At 35.5% G+C, this 8,269-nt stretch overlaps 1 pseudogene across 1 annotated transcript; it reads left to right on the top strand.

Moving 5' to 3' along the window:
* Positions 1-1,144: 1,144 nt before the first annotated feature.
* LOC143593984 (kinesin-like protein KIN-14L) lies at positions 1,145-3,598 on the top strand (annotated as a pseudogene). The gene is made up of 5 exons (XR_013146231.1): positions 1,145-1,391; positions 1,482-1,588; positions 1,669-2,015; positions 2,745-2,995; positions 3,082-3,598. The product of XR_013146231.1 is annotated as a kinesin-like protein KIN-14L (transcript).
* The last annotated feature ends 4,671 nt before the right edge of the window (positions 3,599-8,269 follow it).

Below are 8,269 nucleotides of genomic sequence, written 5' to 3'. Positions count from 1 at the left end.
AACCAGGGTATGTCCCAAAGGTACTAAACTAATTTTACAACATTTAGGTTTAGTATAAGTACTATTAATAATTTTATGATTTTTGTTTCTAAAGGTTGTCGAGATTAATAGATGTCATTCTCAATTGCTTACGTGGGATTCTCAGCCATTGCCTGCTTATCAATTCTTTGAAAATGTTAGAAACTTCTTGAAAGCAGTACAAGCGTTAAAGCTTCCGGTTTTTGAACTTTCTGTTTTCGAAAAGGTATCTATGTTTTTAATGGTGCATTTGATTCAATTTACTTAGGTATCTTGTAAATGTTATTAGGATAATGTGGAGGCGGGTTCGTCTTCTAAGATTGTTGATTGTTTTTTGGGACTTAAAGAATACAATGAGAGAAAACAAAAGCAACAAAATGGTTGGAACTCTAAATCACCAATGTGTTTAAAAAAGCAACCATCATTTCAAAATTATGCTCGGAAACTTGAAGGTTTACATGTTAATATTGTTTGTTTTTAGTGACTTAATGTAAATGTTAGAATCCAATAAGTGATTTGATGTTTTATGGTATGGTGTAGATTTAATTGTGAAGGTCTTAAGTGAACATATGATTGACGCAAAAGAGAATTTACATGGTAACTTTGTGTCTTCTATTCGCAATGGACATACGGTAACGGTTGCATTCATCTATATTGAATAAACCAATTGTCAATGTAGTAATAGCTGGCTCGTTTTTGTAGTATTGTCAAGCTCCCGATCGCAACGGCTGGCAAGCGATTCAAGTACAAGAAGAAAAGCTAATGGTATGCTTTATTTTAGTTTTTAAAATGTTAAGCAAATGTCACATTCTCAATTATGTATCAATCTTGCAGAAGTTAAAGGAGTTATTGTCATATACAAAGGCAGAATTCAGAGACTTGCAGTCACAACTCCAAAATGATCTAAAACATATGAGTATGCACTAAAATCTATTTTCTCTACATTAATAACAAAAATATGTTTAATTTGAGGACTTTTGTGTGTGGTTTTTAGAGAGAGAAATAGAGGGATTATCTACTGCAGCTCAGGGATACCATAAGGTTGTTCAAGAAAACAGGACTTTATACAATATGGTCCAAGATCTAAAAGGTATATCATATTTTGTTGGTTGTAAAAGCTATCAAAATGGAGAAAAACGTAATTAGTTATTACCATATTATCTTACAATTTACAAATCTTGCAAATCTATATATTTCTGGGAATATTCGAGTATACTGCAGAATCAGACCCGCATTTGAATCCGAAACAAAAAATGTGATCGATTATATTGGAGAAGATGGAACTTTGGTTGTTACGGATCCTTCGAAATCGAATAAAGATGGGAAAAAGATATTTCAGTTCAACCGCGTCTTCGGTCCAACTGCCACTCAAGGTGATTAATTATATAAACTTAGTTATTAACAACTTTATGATTGTATAGGCTCACTAAATAGTAAATACTAACATTCTGTACTTCTATCAGAGGAGGTATTTGCAGATACTCAATCGCTTATAAGATCCGTTATGGACGGTTACAACGTGTGCATATTTGCATACGGGCAGACGGGGTCAGGGAAAACAAATACAATGGTGAGAATGTGAGATAATATATTTATTTTGGAGTATAACTTTGTTATTCTACTTAAATAATGTGCTGATTATTTTGATAGTGTGGACCTTCTGGTGCTTCAAGAAAAGATATTGGCATTAATTATTTGGCTCTTAATGATCTATTTGATCTATCAAATACGAGGAAAGTTGATGTAAAATATGAGCTTTTTGTGCAAAGGGTGGAAATTTACATTGAACAAGCTAGAGATCTTCTCATTGGTGATTATGTGTCCACTGGAATATTGGAGATCCGTAGCTGCACGAGTCAGAACAGTTTGGGCCTTCCTGATGCATCCATGCACCCGGTCAAGTCAACCACGGATGTCTTGAACTTGATGAAAAGTGGTCAAGTAAACCATGCAGTTAGTTCAATGGCTCTTAACAACCAAAGCAGCCGCTCCCACAGGTACAAAAACTACAAACGTTTCTAAGTTTTCAGTATGGTTGTTCAAAAACTTTGGGGCTCGATCTCTCAGCTAGCTTAGAATCAGCTTGTTTGAATTGATCCTGGCTGAGTCAGCTTGGCTCGTTGCCTTGCTTGTTAGACTCGTTTAGCTACCTTGTTGGCTCGTTTAAGTTAAAACCCAAATTTTAATATATATTAAATTATAAATTTTATAGTTAATCAGTTATGTATTATGTATATGTCAAAAATATTTTCTTTTCTTTTTATATATATCAATATGTGTAAACATTTAAAATAAATTTTCAAAAGAAATAAACAAACTGGCTCAAGTTTTAACAAACTGAGGTCGAGCTCAACATTTCAGCTCGTTAAGATAAAACGAGCTGAGCCAACTTGGCTCGGCTCTGCTTGTCGGCTTGCTTGTTAGATTCCTTTAGCTCGCTCGTTGGCTCGTTTGTGTATAAATTATAACTCAAATATTAATATATGTAGATTATAAATTTTGTAGTTTATCAATATGTGTAAATATATAAAGTTAAGTTTTAAAAGTTAAACAAGCTTGCTCAAGTTCAAATTTTCAGCTCGTTTACACTCCAAAAGGTGTCAAAGTGGCGGGGTTGGATAACATGAGAAAACAGGTCACTATGATACGAATTAAAATGGCACTTTAAGTCGAAACTGACACTATAAAGATTGAAGCTAATGAATTTTGATGTTTGTTTTATGCAGCATATTGACAGTACATGTTCATGGAAAAGACATAAACGGAGGGACGATTCGCAGCTGTCTTCATCTGGTAGATTTAGCAGGAAGTGAAAAAGCGGATAAATCAGAAGTCGCAGGCGAAGGGCTAAATGAAGCTCAATACATAAACAAATCACTTTCATGTTTAGGAGATGTGATCACAGCTTTATCTCACAAGAACTCATACATTCCTTATAGAAAAAGCATGCTTACACTACTCCTTCAAAACTCATTAGGTACATACACACATACATAATAATTCAACATATTATGATTCATATGTTATATATGCAAGCTGATTTGATCGGTACGAAACATGCAGGAGGAAATGCAAAGACGTTGATTCATTTGAGGAAACAGTTAGCACTTTGAAGTTTGCTCAGCGAGCTTCGAGTGTTGAACTCGGTGCAGCAAGATTGAATAAAGAAAGTAGGGAGATTATGGACCTTAAACAACAGGCTGAGAGTTTGAAAAGACAGTTGGGCAAGAAGGAGCCACAGAGTGCACAGAGAATAATAAACAAATTTGAAACGAAGTCGCCATTACAGAAACCGAAATCAGCAGCTGGTATGGTGATTGAGCGAACACCAACAAGCACACGAAGGTTGAGCATTGAGCCCAAATTTCCGCCCAAGACTGCAAATTCGAAAAGCACACAAGTGAAACCGTTTGTGCTGCCAAAAACACCTGAAGCTCAAGTGTTGGTCAGAAATAAAATATTATCTTCTTCGGAAATTAGTGCGAATGGAAAATCGTTGAATATCAAGAAATCGATTCGGACAATACGAAAACTAATTAATGGGTCTGAAAAACGGTGCGTGCAAACTGAAAACCAATGAAGTGACTTTGTTTAAGCAAAACGAAGTAGATGTAGGCGGAGTTCATGCTTTGACTCGAAGCGTATGAGTGACATTGTTATGACAAACAACTAGAAATTACATGACATGAGTTTGGAATTACTTGTATACATAATTGTTGGATTGTTAACTCCTTTGACTACTTTTATATACGAATGGTTTTAGAGTCAAAAGTAAAAACCGGTGAGTGTGCATCAAAAGCAACTCCTTTGACTACTTTTATATGCTAATAAAACACTTTTAGAAACTAATTAAAAATTGTTGCTTTGTAAATAACATTGGTTATGAAGCTCCGTTTTTCTTAAAATGGTGTTCAATCTAAAGATCTAGTGTATTGTTTTTTATTTTCTTTTCTCAAGTAACTTGCAAATTTTATATAAATGTATTTGACATTATTAAGACACGTTGCTTTCGTAGTTTCGTTAAAGCTTAAAACACAGACACCTTAAAGTATAGCAAAACATTACAATACTTTTAACAACTTTTGGGATATGTTAACAGCTTTTGATATTACGTACGACTTACGAGCCATATATGGTCTGGCAGTCTGCAGTCTTGACTCTTGAGCAGCCCATTATTCTGTCACCTCTGGTACTAGCCCACTATTTTAAATAGCCCGACCCACTAATTTTCCAACTTTTTGTTGGACTTAATTCCCGTCCTCGAGTCAATGAGGCGGGTTGGGCTGACCCATCGAGCCTATGATGGATTGGTGTGTTCTTAATCAAATTGAGCACGTGACTTGGTTTACACGGAATAAATTACTTGTTGAACAAGTCGAGCCAATGACTTGGACAACAAGGAATTTATTTATTAATAATTGTTTAAATATGTTTTTACTAATTAGTATTTGAGTATGATAAGAAGTTTGTATTCTAGTCTAATTAGGTTTTCATGTTTAAACTAGTATATGTACCCGAGTTTGTGGGTAATATCATTATGAGTTTAAGTATTGTAATTTTCGAGCTAATGAAAATTATAAAGATCGAGCTTATGATCTAAACTTCGTTTTGTGTTTATCGATCCTGGTCACCAAACTTCAATTGGTATCAGAGCGGTTACGCCAAGACGCTCTTGGTGTTTATCGGTCAAAGTCGTGATCGGTAAGGAGGGTTCGATCAAGTTGTGAACGAATAATTGAGGCAAGGTTCGCGATCGAGATAAGGGTTGACGACAGGTTTAAATTTGGCGACATAGGTGTTTTTCGTTTCCGTCCTACGACAACGAGTAGGTTGTTCGGCGGCTCGGATTGGCGGCTGGGGATATTACGACACCGGCGAGTAGCAAGATCAGCTGTGGTCATACGCTGCTGATTCAGCGACCAAGAAACGGGATCGAGCAATGATCAACTCGTTTCAAGTCTAATCGTAACTGTTCTTGTTTTGTTGTTCACAATATTGCGAGTGGATAAAAAAAAAGAAAAAAAGGGATTCTCTCGAAGAGAACATACAGCAAGCAAGGAGAAAAGGAACTATTGTTTTGATTGGCTGTTAGGTTTTGCAAAGTAAAGGAATTTATTAATTATCTTTGACAGAATTACAAATTTTGTCCTTTAAAAAAAGCCAAAAACCGGTTCGTGTCCTTTTCTAAGTTTCCTTGCAGGCGGTGTCCTTTAAACTTTTTTTTTCTACACGTTATGTCCTTTACGCTAACTGGGTTAGAAAAACTCAGTTAAGTATGACATGTGCCAGACATGTGATGGGCATTTTTGTCTTTTCGTCTACTGATAGTTATTTATAATTAAAAAATAAATTAATATATTATAACAAAAATAAATAATAGATATTAAATATATACTCTCTCTCTCTCTTCCCGTCTTCTTTCTCTCTCTCTACTCTCTCCCTCCCTCTCACTACACCAACACCACCACTGCCTAACCTCAACTGTAAGTTGATTAACCTCAACTGTTCCGAAGACTCCAGCTTCCTCTATCGACTCCCTCTGAGCGGCTTCAACGATCGACTCATCGGATTCCCAGCCTCCCTTGGGGAACAGCATTCCTTTGCCTTTCCTTTGAGCAGTGATGACAAGAACCTCTAATGCGTCTTCTAACTTCAGATGATTGATGCTTGATTCTTCATATTTTTAACATGTAAAGGTTCATTAACAGCCTTCAATTTCACCTAATTTGTTAATTAGGGCAGGAATGAATGAAGGTATGAATCCGAATTTGGGGGAAACCAGAAACGAATAACAAAAGACAAAATGATGGATTGAGGAGTGGTGTGGACTGACCCAACGACTTGACGTTAGCCGTGATTGTAACGCTGCAACTGACGGCCTCTACGAGCAACCATTGAAACAATGTTTTTCAATTCCATATTTTTAGTTATTGTTATTTTAATTTTAAATTAACAGCAGAAGCAGAAGAAGACGGAAGATGGAGATGCAGTTGAGGATGGAATGAATTGAAATGAAGAAGATGAACACGATCTGGGTGTGGTGTGATGCTTCAATATATTAGAATATTGATTTTATTGATTTGATTTGTGAGAGGGGATTTGTGGGTTTCTGGGTTTCTGGGCGTCAGAACGAGGGGAGTCGACGTCGGAGATGGGAGTCGGCGTCGGAGATGGAGCGGTGGTTGGTGGCAGACCTGTGGTGGCGGTGGTGATGGTGTTTGAGGTCTGCAAGAATGGTGATGGTGATGGTGGTCTGCAAGAAGAAGAAAAAGTAGAAGAAGAAGAAGAAGTTGCTGGTAGACAAAAAGACAAAAATGCCCTCACATGCGTCTCACGTGAGGGCATTTAACTGAATTTTTCTAACCCAGTTAGCGTAAAGGACATAACGTGTAGAAAAAAAAAGTTTAAAGGACACCGCCTGCAAGGAAAGGACACGAACCGTAATTTGGCTTTTTTTAAAGGACAAAATTTGTAATTGGGTCATTATCTTTCTTTGGAGTGCAAGTTTTCAAGCTAACAGGTTTGGCTTTGAAAAGTTGTTTGGGTTATTCCTGTTTGTATACGCTTCAAGTGGTTGGACGAGTTAGGTTCAAACCAAGGGTTTAATATGTTGGGTTGATCTGGGAATTTAAGAAGATTGATTTTCACTCGACTAGATGACAAGAATCGCAGCCAACGGAGTGGTTATGCGTTTTCATACGACCGGGTGAATGGTCGGGGATAGGGTCATGAAGTTGATCTAGTTCGGGAGAGCCGAAAGAACACAATCATGGATCAAGAGGATTTCCAAGAAGTCGACACCGATATGATGAAGACCGAGATGGTTGTGAATGCCCAGAGGGTCAAGATCATGGGTCAAAACAACATGTCAAAGGAGACAAGTTCAAAGTCAAATACCACCTATTTCAAGTCGGAAATTAGGGGGGTGATTGTTGGACTCAATTCCCGTCCTTGAGTCAATGAGGCGGGTTGGGCTGACCCATCGAGCCTATGATGGATGGTGTGTTCTTAATCAAATTGAGCACGTGACTTGATTTTACACGGAATAAATTACTTGTTGAACAAGTCGAGCCAATGACTTGGACAACAAGGAATTTATTTATTAATAATTGTTTAAATGTGTTTTTACTAATTAGTATTTGAGTATGATAAGGAGTTTGTATTCTAGTCTAATTAGGTTTTCATATTTAAACTAGTTTATATACTCGAGCTTGTGGGTTATATAATTATGAGTTTACGTATTGTAATTTTCGAGCTAATGAAAATTATAAAGATCGAGCTTATGATCTAAACTTTGTTTTGTGTTTATCGATCTCGGTCACCAAAGTTCACTTTTTAGTGTGATTACTGATAGTGGTGAAAAAAAAACCGGTTTCCCTGAACCAGAACCAGTTTTATAATTGAAACCAGGTTTGGGTATTAACCAATCATGCAAAAACTGGTTCCAACCCGATTTGAACCGCTCGTTCTTATATGGTTTTAGTTTTGGATCTAAGAATGGTTTCAAACAGGTCAATCAAAAATGATTTTTTGGTTTTTATATTTAAAATACTAGTTTTTATCTGCTTATATACCGGTTAACCGGTCTGGATTATACCCGAACCGCTTTGATCGAGTACGGTTTTTTCTTGTCTTCGAAACCGGTTAATAACCGAACCGGCTTTTGGTCAAACCAATTTTGACAGAGTTGACAAAAAATCAGTTAAGTTTTTTAATATGTATTTTAAAAAGGGTGTTGCTAAACGTACCCAACTCCCATCCATTTTTACTAAACATACCCCCTCCCTTAGGTTTTACGTTAATACGATTTAGACCTTTTTGTTGTTTTTTTGTCATTTTGTTTTCATTTATTATCATTAATATTTTTATAAAAGCATTTTTATTCTATTTTTATTTAACAACTTTTTTTTCTATGTATCTTTTTATGTATATTTAAAATCCTTTAATAAAAACATATTTTTTCTTACTTAGAAAAACGTTTTTTTCCTTACTAATAAACATTGTTTTTCTTGTTTTAAAAAAAATGTTTTTCTTTCTATACTTGTTTTAATCGTTTTGAAGAGCGTTTTTTTTAAATTAAGAGATTTTACATTCTTTTATAAAAAATCATATTAATTTTTATAAATAAAAAGGTTAAATAACATACAACTTGATAAACAATTTGGTTCTTTTCTCAAGTAACATTAACTCATTTATCTAAACCTAACAAAAAAAATCAAATTGTTTTGAATACATTTTATAAAAAATAAAA

The sequence above is a fragment of the Bidens hawaiensis genome, unplaced genomic scaffold (assembly GCF_021521415.1).
Source record: "Bidens hawaiensis isolate Kalapana, Puna unplaced genomic scaffold, B.hawaiensis_p1.1 tig00042965_1, whole genome shotgun sequence".
Taxonomy (NCBI): domain Eukaryota; kingdom Viridiplantae; phylum Streptophyta; class Magnoliopsida; order Asterales; family Asteraceae; genus Bidens; species Bidens hawaiensis.
Note: the sequence above shows the minus strand (reverse complement) of the source record. Positions and strands in the feature narration are given on the sequence as shown.